At 39.2% G+C, this 15,370-nt stretch overlaps 1 protein-coding gene and 1 pseudogene across 8 annotated transcripts in view; both read right to left on the reverse strand.

Moving 5' to 3' along the window:
• Nucleotides 1-15,370, reverse strand: part of PDE4D (phosphodiesterase 4D) — a gene marked incomplete at both ends in the record, with an annotated part of 1,145,009 nt that overhangs the window by 125,759 nt on the left and 1,003,880 nt on the right. The gene's annotated exons all lie outside the window — the stretch shown is intronic.
• Nucleotides 3,447-9,488, reverse strand: LOC308270484 (large ribosomal subunit protein eL21-like; annotated as a pseudogene). The gene is made up of 2 exons: nt 9,016-9,488; nt 3,447-3,590 (listed from the first exon to the last, which is right to left on the reverse strand). The product of its transcript is annotated as a large ribosomal subunit protein eL21-like (transcript).

Here is a 15,370-nt window from a genome sequence, read left to right on the forward strand (position 1 = left end):
GTAAATTTTCAAGAATTTTTAAAGGGGTAGAATTCTAAGAAATTTCTCTTGTATGTCCAATGAGTTTCACAATTAGTGGAAATATTATTTTAAAAGAAAGAAAAAAATATATGTTGGAATACAAAAAATTCAGATTTTATTTATTTTTTGGCTCTGGGAAGAAAGCGCAAACATTTTTCTGGGTTCCAAAGCATTTGTGCTCCCTGGGCCCAGCCACCATTCTGCCCTATTTTAATACGTAACTTCCTTCCCAATGGTGTTGTTTTTTAACTAATGTAGTTTATTTGCTCCCTATTTCTAGCCACTGACCTAATGGTTGGTCACATATATATGATATTTATAGTACTTCCCCCTACCCCAAGTAGCTTTGTCTTGTCATCAGAGGACTATGAGTGCTTCTATATATCTCCTTTTGATATGTTCTTATTACAGATGTGTTATCACATTCTGGTTCCAAATGGAGAAAAAATGGTATAGAATTGAACATGTTTGCTTTAGGGCCAGACAGACATGGGTTGAAAACTTGCTTAACCATTTGCTGCCATATAATTTTTAGGACATTCCTTAAATTATTGGAACCTTCATTTTCTTTTAAGTTAAACAGAAGTAATGACTCCTACCTTGCTGGGTTATTGAAAGGGTTAGAGATGATGTTCACTAGGTTATAACAGAATATCTGGCACAAAAGAGAAAAACCCAATAGAAGTTATTGATGCTGATGACAATTAAAAAATAAATGAGAATCATAAAATTCTTAAGGATTAGTAAAGCAGAACAGACAATGAACTTTGTAACTCCAGTTAGATGCTCAGTGTCACTAAAACTAGAAGGGCAATATTCCTTTAAAGAATTTTTCTTAGTGAGAAACTAATTATGTAAAATGAATATGTGAGCATTGGCCTGCATTGTGAATTTCCATAAAATATAGTGGAATGCATTTTTGCACGGCGTGTCTGATTACAATTGGATGTCAAGTAGCTACAAAACCTAATTGTGCTCTTAAAAATTCTTCAAGGGTTATTTTGAAACTGGTCTGTGAGAGCTACTTTAAAGGTAAGCAATTAAGGGCTGAGCCACTCATTCTCCTATCCCTGGGACAAGCCGCCAATACTCATCTAGGCGATAAGTAGCTTTGTGTACACTGAGATAAGAAGCTGACTCAATTCCTTAAACTTAAAAGCAGACCCACATTAAAGGCACAGGCGTTCTGGAAAGTCTTCCTATCCATTTGTGAGATGTCACAGCACCCCATGAAGTACATTTTCACTGTATACCATGCTATGAAAAACAGAGCTCATTTCACTAATAACATGTAATAGTGCACAAGTGCTTTTCCCTTTGCAGATCAATAACATAATGTAAAATGATAACAGTGTTGAAACTCAGAAGCAAATGATAGCCATGCCTGTTTAAATTGGCTTGTCCAAATTTCACAAGCCAAGCCATAGTGGTCTGCGTAAGGTCTAGATTGGATATGAATCAGGGAAATGCCAGTGTTGAAAGATGGGTATGTGATTCACAAGTGGGTATTTGTCTTGGAGAATTGACGAAGGAAACACTTCAAATAATGTTGTGTCCATGTATGAAGTTATCACTACCAAGCTCGCTGACATGTATGGTGAGGGAGCAGGGAGGAATCTGGGTGGAAGCTCACCAAGTGTCGTATGAGTGTTTGTATCTCTTTGCAGCTCACTGTGATGTACAATTAAAATACACCAATACAAGAATTTTTTAAAAGTCTCAAAACTATTTAGAGGGACTTATTCTTTTTGTAATTTTTTATTGGTGCGTAGTAGCCGTTCATCTTACTGGAGTTCAGGATGTTAGAGGCATACATTCACACACTTATTCAACAGCATAGTAACATTTCTAATTTCATTTTCCATTATAGTGCATCTATACTGGTAGTTTTCTAAAAAAACAGTTAACATAAGGGAAGCATGCAGTCGATGAACACAGAAAAATAACATCAGCTTCATCATGTTTTTAAGACAAGTCCCTGTTGCTATTCTTGCTACATACACAGCATAAAATTCCATGGCATCGATGGCATATTGGTTACGTAAACATTTTTACCTGACTTTACAAAAGGGGATTTATTTTCAGGTATGCTCCAGAGAAATTATTAAGCTGAAGTCAAGATAATGTACTAGAAATGTCAGTCGAAACCCTGTCGAAAGGATTTTTTTTTTCTTTTTATTTGTTATATATGTTCAGACTGGTTTGATGAAGGTAGCAAGTCAAACTTTTCTGCAAAATGGAGATCATCCATTGCACCAGGAATTCCTTCATTTCATCTATTGCACCAGGAATTCCTTTATTTATGTTGCTGAGATTAGTATTGTAACCAGAGTGTGTCAAAGCACACAGCAGCCTCCAACATTCTGCTCCTCCAACTCTGTCTTTCCATTCTATATCTCTCTCATATTCTCTCTCTCTCTCTCTCTCTCTCTCTCTCTCTCTCTCTCTCACACACACACACACACACACACACACACACACACACACACAGTAGAGATGTAGAGATTTTGTTGGAGATATGATACAGGAAAAGCAAGCAAACCTCCCTTCTCATTACTTTTCATAGCTGGGGTTCATGCTTTTTTTTTTTTTTTAAAGCAGGGTTAGTACAATGAATGCTGATTTTGCAGCATAGGAGACCAACAGTTTCAAAAGTTAAAAACAACAACAACAACTTAGATTTGAATTCTAGCTCTGTCACTTCCTAGCCTTCTGAATATAGTCAAGTTACTTAGCCCATTCAGGTCTCAGTTTTTTCGTGTGTATAATGGAGTCCACTGAGTTGGAAGCATTTAGCAAGATTATGTATTTGAAGGGGTGAGCACAACACCTGCTACAAAGTAGATACTCAAGCAACAGAAGACATGTTATGAAAACATAGTATGCAATATCAGGACATTAGAGAAGACTAATTTGGGTACTCCCTGGCCTGAGGCATTCTAATTCTGCTGGTAGACATGTGAGTGCACTGACCCCATGCATGTGTTTCCCAGATCAGCCCTCTCTAGCTCACCAGTTGAATATAATCTGTTTTTCCAGTTTCCTGGCCAAAGCAGCTCCAGTAAAGCATCAGTCATCCTGCTATCTCTTTATCCCCTTTGTCTCTGCATCCTGGAAGTGGAGGGCCTGGTCTGGGCAACTTCCTCTGGCTTGACCAGAGTCATCTGACTACACGTACAAAATATGCAAGCTCTAGGTCTATAGGTGCTTCTAGAAGGATCAAGGGAGTATGTAATCCTATGGCACAAGCTGGCTCATGAGAGACATAAAATACAGCAGCAGAAAAATTACTCCCCATCTCTCTCCCACATGGGATGTTCTAAGACAGAGTGGTTTTATGTCTCTCCGCAGGCAATGTCTCTTGTAACTTAGCAGCTATTTGTGCTTTCTTGTGACAATATGAGCGGCTTGGTAACGACTTGGTATCACCTTGTGTTGACTTGGATTTCTTCCCTAGGGCTACTCCTTGCACCTCCATTCCCATTCTCCTTGAGATTGCAGGACTCCACCTCTCCCCATAGTGTCAGCATGTAAGGAGTCTCTAGGAAATCGGGGCTATGACTATGACACTTAGGGGGAAAAACGAGGCAATTAAAAACACAAGGAAGAGAAAGAAGTTCATAAATACTCAACATACTTCTACTTATCTAGAGTTCCTTGGATTCCTCCAGTAGTGCAAGCTCTTATGGCCACATTACCACCTTATTAACAAAGAATAATTGATAAAAATTAGTAGAACAATGGGCGTTTGAAGGAAAACCATCATTCATTTCATTCCACAGAGTCTAATTTCAGTTTTAACTCGAGATAACATGTTTAGAACCATTTAATGCTGCCTCATGAAAGAAAGACAGGAAGAGAGAGAAAAAGACGAATTTCTTTTGAAAAATCATGTTCCTTTGAATGCAACAGAATGTTAAAATGGAACCCTGACAGTCTTTTTACACCAGATATATGCTCATATTTTATAAAGAAACCTGTATATTGTTATGCATAAAAACCCCACAATTTTCACATTGGACATATATCTATATTAGTATCTGGCATTTCTCCTAGTGCTTGCACATGGTTATCCATCATTGCGGTTGTCCCCGAGAGGACTTGGAGTAGTTGCTCCGATTCATTCTGCATTCTATGACCCTCTCACATAGTGGTCTTCAACGTCAAGGTCCTGGCTGCCATCTTCCTTCAACTGACATGGAAACTTTTTCCTCTCCTGCCTCATATCATCAAATATATGACCTCTAGGCTATTATTTGGGCTTTTTTTCTCCTCGTTTTCAGTATTTTTATAAGCATTTTTTGCATGGGCACATTTGCTGAGCTGGCGCCTCACAGGTGGCTTGGTTTGTGGCATACTTTGATAGCTCTGGAACCCTGGGTTGCAATAAGTTACATAATGCATGTGTAATTCAGTGTACCAACAGGAGGATTTTTCTAAGACTTCAGATGACTCCAAAAGCTGACATCCCAAAGAGATGTTCCTCCTTAAAGGTCCCCCCAAAAGGATGTGCTTAGCTCGAGGGATACGTCCTTACTGTGATGGATGGTGGTTTGTGGACAGCAGATCTGGTCCTCGTCCAGAACACTAAGGCACATTTATTTCTGTTGCTATTTGGTTCATTTTATTTTGATTTGGTTTGTTTTCTGTTCTTAGCAATCAGGGCATTTTATGAGCCCTCTGGCAAGCAGCAATAATAGTTGTTTTCTCTAGGAAATTTTTAACCTTTCAAACGCAACAAGATGTTAGGAACATCCTAAATTCAATTAAACATGGTCCCTGGTCCTAGGCTGATGGCTAGAGCCCCTTTTCTTTTTCTTACCACTCTTGTTAAAATCACTTGGAACCAAAGAAATACATATGAGGCTCTGACACTATGTTGAAATTCTGGACCGAAAACCCCACAACTGTCTCTGGTCTGGGTTCAGTTGCCATCTCCACTTCTAGAACTGCTTGTCATTGGCCTTGAAGAATGAATTTCAAACGTTGTGAGTTCTAGTTATCTCATTATGCTCCCTACTTTATCAATTCATTCAAAACATATATCTCCTATAATCCAGTGCGGTGTCAGGTGATAGGGACAACATGTAGAACAAAGCAGCAGAATTCCTACTCTGAGATAACATGCCATTAAACTCTGGTGAACTATATGTTTTGGCATTCATTTTCTAGATTCCCAGGGATCATGGGGAGGGATAAAAATAAGTAAATGATATCCTCTGTCATTTATGCATTCATTGCGTGTTCATTCAAAAAACTTTTATTGAGAATCTATTTTGTGATAAGGTACTGCACCAGGAAGGCAAGGATAAACAGTATCATGTGGTGTCCAGAAACCATCTAGACACACATTTAATTATGAAAAAAATATATATATTTTAAAGAAACTACCCTGAGCCAGGTATGGTGGCACATGCCTATAATTGTAGTACTTGGGAGGTTGAGACAGGAGAATCCCAGGTTTGAAGGTAGCCTCAGCTACTTAGCAAGGCTCTTGGTAGCCTAGCAAAACCCTGTTTCCAAATAAGAAATTAAAATTTGGGCTGGGGGTGCAGCTTGGAGGTAGAATACCTCTGGGTTCAATCCACAATACCACAAAAAAAGTAAAATTAAATTAAATGGGCTGGGGGTATAGCTCAGTTGTAGGATGCACTTGGGTTTTATCCCCAATAACAAAATAAAAATAAGTAAATAAGAAAAAACAGATACTGAAAAAAAATAGAATACAATTTTTTTTTTTTTTTGGTGGTACTGGGGTTCCTGGAAGCCTTTCTACCTCCGGGCTATACTCCCAGACCTATTTTTACATTATTTTCATTTTTGGAAACAGGGTCTCCTAAGCCAGCGCGCGCGGCTGACTTCGAACCTGCGCGATCCTCCTGTCTCTGCCTCCCAAGCGTGGGGATTACAAGCGTGCGCCACCACGCCCGGCGAATACAATTTTTAAAAAGTTGACAAAAGGGGGCATTTATTTATTCATTTTCTTAATATAGTCAGCAATTAACATATTTCTCTTTCTCACACACTATATATATATATATATATATATATATATATATATATATACTACTGATGATTGAACTCAAGGATATGCTAGATCTGAGCTACATCTCTAGCCCTTTTTCATTTTGAAACAGGGTTACACTAAGTGACTGTGTGCTGGCCTGGAACCTGATCTTCTTTTCTCAGCTTCCAAAATACTGGGATTATAGGCATGTACCATCATGCCCAGATCAATATATTATTTTTAAACTCAAAAGAAGGGCTGGGGATATAACTCAGTGGTATAGTACTTTCCTATCATTCTAAAAGCCCTGGGTTCAGTCCCCATACACACAAAAAAGAAAAGGGAAAAAAGGAAAAGAAAATCCCCAAAGATGACTGACTTAATAAGTCCTTTTACAGAAGGATATAAGGGAAGTGGCTAATAAACAAATGAAAAGGTGATCAGCTCTACTTGCAATTAAATTAGATTGATAAAATACATTGTGAAGCCCAGGACCAGCGGATATAAAATACACGCATTTCTTATGTTTGTGGTGAGCTTGTAACTTGATTTAGTCTTTTTAGAAGACAGCTTGGAATATCTATGGAAATTTTAAATTCAATTTCACACTAATAACTTATTCAATGAATATACTCCCAAAGGACACAAAGCTGCCCAAGGACAAGGACACCTGCAATGTTATTTGTAGTAGTGAAAATGGAAATGATCCATCAACCTATCCGTATGGTTAAACTACTGCATGTAAAACAGTAGCCTACTATGTGCCAAATAAGAGGAATGAGGTAGATCATCATCTTCATAGAAAGCTGTAGAAAAGAACCCCAAACCATGTTGTGAAGTTAAAAAGAGCTTGGTGCAAAATAATATTCGCAATACTCTATCACAGGCAATGCAAGAAGCCATTAACACTTCCCTCACACCGCCATGACCTGGCAATTACAGCTGGCACAAGTGATGTTGGTCGGCACTCACTGTCCTGTGCTCTCATCTGACAGCATTTACTGTGAGTAGGCCTCTCCCTGAGAGATGTGCTGGTCTAAGATTTTGAATACTGGGATTCAGCTAGAATCAGGAAGAATGGAAGATCAGTGCATATTTTCCAAGTAATCCTTATCTAATGAGAATTTTAAGGGGGTCTGGGGGGAGAGAGAGAGAGAGAGAGAGAGAGAGAGAGAGAGGTAGAAGGAGGAGGAGGAGGAGGAGGAGGAGGAGGAGGAGGAGGAGGAGGAGGAGGAGGACGACGACGACGACGACGACGACGACGACGAAAGGGAAGGTATGATGATCAATGTGCCCTAACTTGCAGAGAACTTACCCAAGTTTTAGCACTGAATGCCAGGACATCCCTGAGTTGCAGGCCAACTGGAACAGCAGGTATTCTGTCCCGCCTGGAGTTAATGTCGGGACTCAGGCCTTAACTGTCTTCATGGGAGAAGCTCAGGTACTTTGGTTCCTGGCTTCCCTGTACCTTTGATTAGGGGCCACAGGGGCCTGAGGATTTCCCCTTGGCCAAAAGTCCTGACTTCCCTCTACCTTTGTCCTTGGGTGTGAAGATTTTTACATTTGCTTTAGCAATGTGACCTTTTGATTACTATTTCTAAAACTGGCCATTTTCTGGAGTTTGTGTACAATTTTATAGGAGAAAGAAAACTATTGTGAAAGAAATGAAAAGGAATTTGAGTATGCGAGTGAAAAAGTTATTTGTGGGGATAGAAATAATAATATCAACCAAAGATTTTCAAGACAAGGTAAAAAAATTCCATGGTAGAGATGGGGAGGGATAAAGTAGTATTCATTAGAAAAACTGAAATGGTATCTATGACATTAAGATGGATTTTTTTCAAGGATAGAGATGTTTATTTAAAATGGGATAAAATACACAAAGTTGGGTTAAATGAGAAGCCTGTTTCCATTCAGCTAAACCCATAACAGTACCTATAGTTTGAGTTTTTTTCCTCTCAAAATTCATATTAAACTCAAAATTGAAACTTAGAGAAGCCTAGGAAGAAGGCCTGGGCCCTACCTTAGTGAATACTAGTACTCTTTAGAAATGGGCTGGAGCAAGTACCCTATTCCTACCTTGTTCCCTCCCCATCCTCTTTGGGCAGATGAGGAGGATACAGCAACAAAAAATCTCTTAGAAGTGGAAACCAGGCCTCATCAGACACCAAACATGCTAGCATCTTGACCTTGGGCTTTCCAGTCTCCAAAGCTGTGAAAGATCAACTATTACGTACAAATTACTGAGTGTTATAGTAGCACATTATAGGACAAAGAGGAATGTTTTACACATTTCTTTTCTGAGCCCTGCTCTATTAATAGCTAAAGTAATTCAGAACTAGTACCTAACTCATTAAGAACAGGATGCTATTAAGTGTTAGGCTTCACAGGCAAATTCTGGATCCTTAAAATCTAGCTATTTACAATATAGTGAGAAATTGATTTTTCCTGAACTTATGTAACAGACTGCCTTCCACTTATTTTTGTACATATTTTCCCAACGGTGCTTTAGACTGTCTTCAAACCCATGTAAATATTTCATAAATAATATTTGGCCATTTTCTAACCTATTGAGAACACTTGATGCACAATAAGCTTATCGGCAATAAAAATACTAAATGTGAATAGTAAAGACATGACACAACCAACTGGGACACGCCTAAAAATCATGCTTTAACTATTTCTTTATGGGAGAAGACACCACACTTCTACTCATTAACACCATTTTTGCAGCCCAGGGGATAATAATAATAATAATAATAATAATTATTATTATTATTATTATTATTATTAGTGGTGGTACTGGGGGTTCTGGAAACCCTTTTACCTCCGGGCTACACTCCCAGACCTATTTTATATTTTTATTTGGAAACAGGGTCTCTTAAGCAAGAGCGGCTGGCTTTGAACCTGCGTGATCCTCCTGTCTCTGCCTCCTAAGTGTGGGGATTATAAGCGTGAGCCACCACGCCCGCATTTTTTTTTTTTACATCATTAAACCATGAATATAGAATAGGTTCCAGCAGCTCGGGCTTTTTTTTCCATTGGCTCTCACAAAGTGTGCTTCTCTGGGTGGCGCAGGCTGGCGCTTCAGCTGAACCCAGGTGCCTTTCTCTTTGACTTCCTTCTTCTTCTGATCCTTTTCTTTCACCCCTTCAGTAAGCTGTCTCGACTCTGAGTGGTTAATATGCTCAATATGCACGTTAATTCTTTTAGCAAGAATCTTGACTTGCTCGTTTACCACAATGCCAACAGCAAGCTGGGTAACATTATAGACTCTTCCAGCCATGCCATGGTAACATTTGTGAGGCATTCCTTTCTGAATACCCATTCCCTTAATGTCCACAATATCACCCTTCTTGTAGACTGGGATCTCTGTAGCCAAAGGAACAACTCCATGTTTTCTAAAAGGCCTAGAGAACATGTATCAGGGCTCTCTCCGCCTTCCCTTTGTGTTTGTCATCATGGTGAATCAGCAGCCTCCGTGGCTGAGTCTTTGGAGTGCCCGGCATGGGGATCCCCATGCTGTCCCTTAAGATGGGTTTTTATTTTTTTATTTTTTATTTTTTGTGGTACTGAGGATGGAACCCAGGGGCATTCTACCTCCAAGCTATATCCCCAGCCCTATTTTTTACTCTTTATTTTGAAACAGGGTCTCACTGAGTTGCAAAGAGCCTCACTAAGTAGCTGAGGCTGTCTGTGAACCTGGATCCTCCTGTCTCAGCCTCCCAAATGCTGGGATTACAAGCATGCACCACCAAGCCCAGCTAAAACGGATTTTTAAAAAGGGTGCATGTTAGGGGAAACTTGCATACCATCCATGAGAAATTACTGCATTAGAAGATGTAATCAATAGTTTATGTGCTGCTGGAACTCTCCATATGACCCAGAGTGCTCTGGTGGGAATAGCTGACGAATAGTAGAATTAAATTATTCCCAGTTGCAGGCGCGGTGTTGTAGCGAGCACGTTCACCCTTATCAACCCCAATAAGGTCAAAGGAGAAGTCCCTGAGGAACCTCATTGTAGCATTCCTGGCAAGAGGGGAGCCAATGAAGTGGACACATGTTACACCACTTTGTCCCTGAAATTGGATAATGTTTCAGATTCAAGAATGGTATCAGAATCATAGCTGTTGAGCACGTTTCTCCTAATGCTGCTGGAATTCATTTCACGTACATATCCACAGCAACCATTTATGGAAAGAAAGCTGAAGTCATTTCAACTTGACTGCACTTTCTAAGACTCCCCACAGAAGGGCAAGCCTCAAATTATTTACAAGCTGTCTAGTTTCTTACCTCTAACATTTGTGCTCATTTAGGGAGTGGTGGTATACAGTTAAGTCAGAGCTATACCACTTTTCTTTCTTTCTTTCCTTCTTTCTTTCTTTCTTTCTCTTTATTTCCTTCTTTGTTTCTTTTGATTTTCTTTCCTTTCTCTTTCTTTTCTTTCCTTACCTTCCTTCATTTTTTTCCCTTCTTTGGTAGTACTGGGGATTGAACCCAGACAGATGCTACCTGTGAGTATACCCCAGCCCTCTTATGTTTCCTTTCTTTCTTTTCTTTTCTTTCTTTCTTTTTTTTTTTAAGCAGAATCTTGCTAGGTTGCAGAAAGTCTTGCTAAATTGCTGAGGCTGGTCTTGTACCTATGATCCTTCCATTTCAGCCTCCCAAGTACTAGGATAACAAGGATGTGCCACCACACCCTGAATTACATCACCATTATTAAAATAATGTTTTTCTCTGTCCTTGGGATCATCCATATGATCATTTAACCACCATTTGCTAGGAAATGAGTGGGGTGCTGGAGCTTTGTGGATGAATAAGACACAGAGTGACTTCTCCAGAGAACAGGTTACAATTAGAGAACATAAGATAAAAACCAACTAAGACGTGTGTGAAAGAATTCTGGGAAGTATAACAGAGGAAACATTAAACTCCAGAGGAGTTTAAGCACTGTAGTTTCTGTGAAAAGTGAGGGTAGAAAAGGATGACAAACAATATATGCAAAAACTACAGAGTTTGACTTGATCAGCAAACTGACATAAACCAGAGCTTCCGAAGGACGGACACACGGGGTATGTGAGGCATGCATACTTACTGAGCATTTATTTTGTGCCAGGCTTTCCCCTCTGATATCTCATACGATTATTCCAATAACCTCTGACACTGTTTGTTACTCCGTTATGCAAATGAGGAAGCAGAAGATGAGAAAGGTCATACCTAGACTGACCCATTATTCAAGGCCAGGTGTATCAAATACCAAAGCCCCCGCTCACGTTACCACAGGACACGGTTTCTAGGTGAAAGGAAAAGTAAGCTTTACCCTGAAGGCACTACAGGCTCTTAGATGGCTATCAGCGGGTGAGATATGATCAGAACTGCACTTTGGAAAAACACTCTTCTGGCAGTCATGTACCGGAGGAGGAACTAGGGCCCTTTCCTAGAAGGACCTAGAAACACTTCTCTGCAACAGCTTCAGTGTTACAGGCACATACACAACAGTCTGTACTTCCTTAGGTCTTGATGTTGTCATCCTTCCACGGATGCCTGGACACTTGCAATTCAGAAATGGAAGTTACAAAACTAAGAGGTTGGATTCCAGAGGCTCTGATCCATCTTCAAGGGAACTGTGATTCTGGTAAGGGCGTAAAGGTGATTTCTAAAACTCAAAAACACATCAGATGTGCATATGAAGCCCCACATGTGCAGCTAGGCTGGCGAGAAGACAGTCATTGTTAAGGAGAATACATAGAGATGCTGAGAAGAGATGAAGTCGTTTTAACTTGCACTTCTGTAATTACTGCAGAGGGCTGCACTTCTGACAAATGAGCCTCTTTCTTTAAAAGCTGGAGCCGCATGTCTCAATGTGGCTATAAAGTTCAGTCAAGTCATATCCTGCAAACTGGGTCTAATTAAGGAACTCAGGAATGAGGAGGGGGGTGGATTGGAATATACATTCAGGGATGGAGGAATCTATTTCTTTTTCTTGGAGTGACTATTTAATGGTCATTGTGATACCTTTTTGGGCTAGAAATATAGATCCTAATATACATGGTAATTTTTGTGCACATGAAAGTAAATCATGAATTAGGGAGTGTTGAAGCTCTTAAACTAAGAGCTACTTCATTATAAAGTCTAGCTCAAAAGGCTTAGAAACTAGTTTTGAGAAAATTAGGGGGAACTATGTCAAGAAAATTTTGCTGCTCTGACTTTCAGAAATAGGAATAAGACATCTATATTCTACTAGGCACAAGTATCTGCACCAGAAGGCCAAGAAAACACCCTTATCACAGAAACAGGGGCACCGGAATTGGATGGAAGATTATATTCCTTGAACATTTATTGCAGGAAGGAAAGAATGTTCCTTTTTTCGATTCCTTTCTTCTTAGAATCTTAGGACCAAAGACACAGTCATTCTTTGAATGTTGCAAAGGTCTGGCTTGATTCTGGAAAGTGTCCCACTAAGGGTCAAAATTATATATATGTAAACCTGTTCCAATTGTAAAATCAGGAAGGAGCCTCTATTTTTAGGGGCTAAAGAGAAGAACTAAAACTCTAAATAGAATAGGGCATGCTGGAATATGCCTATAACCTTAGTATTTAGGAGGCTGAGACAGAAGGATCACAGGTTTGAGGACAGTCTGACCAACTTAGTGAGACATTATTTTAAAATAAAATAAAATAAAAAGTTTCAGGTATGGTGGCACACACTTGTAATCCTAATACTTGGAAGGCTGAGACAGGAGGATCACAGCTTCATGGCCAGCCTCAGCTACTTAGTGAGGCCCTCCACAACTTAGTGAGACCCTGTTTCAAAATAAAAAATAAAATAGAGCTGGGGATGTATCTCAGAGATAGAATTCTCCTGGGTTCAGTTCTTAATACTGTAAAACAAACAAACACATTTTATAAAGGACGAGGAGTACAGTTTGGGGTAGAATGCTCAATCCTAAGTACATGAGAGGAAGAAAGAAAATTTGGCTTATGTAGCAGGAGGAAAATTAGAGAAGTTTCAGTATCCATAGGTGTGAAGAAAATATAAGGCAACCTGTTTAGTAATTTTTTTAACTCTTTTTATTTTTATTTTTTTGCGGGTCTGGAGATGGAACCCAGGGGCATTCGACCTCTGAGCTACAACCCCTGCCCTATTTTTTATTCTTTTTTTGAAACAGGGTCTCACTGAATTGCAGAGGGCCAAATTAAGTAGCTGAAGATGTCCTCGAACCGTGATCCCCCGTCTCAGCCTCCCAAATGCTGGGATTACAAGTGTGCACATCACGCCTGGCTTAGTGATTTTTTAGCTTTTAACAAAATGTATTTTTTCAGTACTACCTGAAGATTCACAATTAGACATTCATTTGTTCACATCTATATAATAAAAATATTGCAGAGAGTTCTGCCGTGGTCTAAATCTTTCCGTTCTTTCTCTATAGCTAACCCACTTTCCCAAATAAGTTGTGTTAGTAAGTTTAATTTTGAGGCTATTCACAACTCGACTATCTTAAAATGTTGTTTTAAAATAGAGCCCAGAAGTAGAATGCCTTTAGGTTCAATCCTGAGTAACAAAATCTGTAGCTTAAGCATTTCATTGACGAAGCCTAGGAAGGTGAAGTCATTTTTCCAAGGTCACATAGTTTTCCATGAACAAAGTGAAGACTATGGACAAGTGCAGGCTCTTGCTTCTTGGTACCTTGGAGCCCTGAAAGGCCTTTCCAGTTAGATTAACATCAAAAAGCAGCAACACAGTGGGGGCTCTAGATCTTCCACCCCCTTCCCTACAGTAGCTCTGTTGCCTTACAGAAAGTTGTTTATTGGGCTTCTTTCTGAATAATATCTGTTTGAGAAAAGACCTCTTTTGCTACATGATCCCTGTGAATGAGCACATGGCAGATCACACCGACATGCAGGATTGGAGAAGATATCCTGGACATCAGTGGGCAGTCTACATGTTCCAGAAGGTCAGAAGTAAGTCCCACTTATCTTGGAATTTCCCCCCAACCTCTAACTTGGTCCCTTCTGTACAGACCTTTGAATGCAATAGGGCCTGGAAGTTCTTGACTTCCAGAGAAACTCTCTTCTGAGTTTCTTTCTTTCTTCTTTTTTTTTTTAATTTAAAATGTTTTATTATGTGATAGCAGGTGAACAATAATTTTTTAAATTTTTTATTGGTACATTATATTTATACATCATATTAAGGTAGAAAACTTGTGCGGACATATATGTATATACCCCCATTTAGCCCCTACCCAATTCCCACCCCATTCCCTCCCCATCTCTCTTTCCCTTGCTTGGCTTAGTGGTTGACTTTGATATGTTTAAGTACATTGTGTGTTTTAGAGAATTTCCTTCTTCCCCCCTACCATCCCCTCAATTAGGTTGTCTTGTTTGCTTCTCTATAGGATTTCCTTTTTCATCTTCTGAGTTTCGAATTATCCCCATTTTCTTCTCCACTGACCCACACATGTGGTTAGCCCATGTCTCTCAAGCCTGGCACTGACTTCTTGCTGATCCATCCATTGCTAAGTGGGGAACACAGTGTTTCAATGTGACCCATCTTGTCTGTGCATTTGCCTCTAAATTTAGGTAATTAATGAATCAGTGAATCTAGGCTGATAATAACTACAGGGGAAGAGATAAGAGGTAAGAAAATAAGATGGAGAAATCAGATGGCAAAAGAGGCCCTGATAGCAAAGGGAGGCAGATGAGTCCATCCCACTGTTCCATGAGCCCTTAGAGAAATTCTCAAGATCGTCTTCTCTCCTGTGTTCTGTTTTGTTTCTGAGATGCATCTCATCTGTTCTTCCCTACGCGGAGGCTCCAAATTAGTTTTCTTTTTCCTGAATCCCTATTCTCTCACTTTCCTTCCTCTTTCAATTGTAATTGCTAATTAGGTCAGTGATATTTACAGCAGTCATAGGCACTATGGATTACTCCAATTTCAAAGCAAACTTCCAAGATCCCTGCCCAGTTTTAATTCTGAAGAAACCTAACTTCAAGCAATTACTGATTAAGTGACTTTAGTTGATGCTAAATTTTTCTTAAATGTGGGCCCCTTCTGGGATCACAATGTCTGGAAATTACACAATAGAAGTAGTTCTCAAACTGTTTAAGGTCTAAGGGAATATTTTCAATTAACACTTTTATAATTTTATTTTTTCACTTTGAAGTTATTCTTACAAATTGTGCTTTATACATTATAAAGACCAAAACCTCTCAGGAAATACTCAATGAGCTGCTTTCTTTTATTATTAATTATTATTATTTTTCTTTATTATTATTATATATTATTATTATTATTATTATTTTACTTTATTTTATTTTATTTTATTTATTTTTTTTGGTACT

Source organism: Muscardinus avellanarius, assembly GCF_963383645.1.
Source record: "Muscardinus avellanarius genome assembly, chromosome: 1".
Classification (NCBI taxonomy): domain Eukaryota; kingdom Metazoa; phylum Chordata; class Mammalia; order Rodentia; family Gliridae; genus Muscardinus; species Muscardinus avellanarius.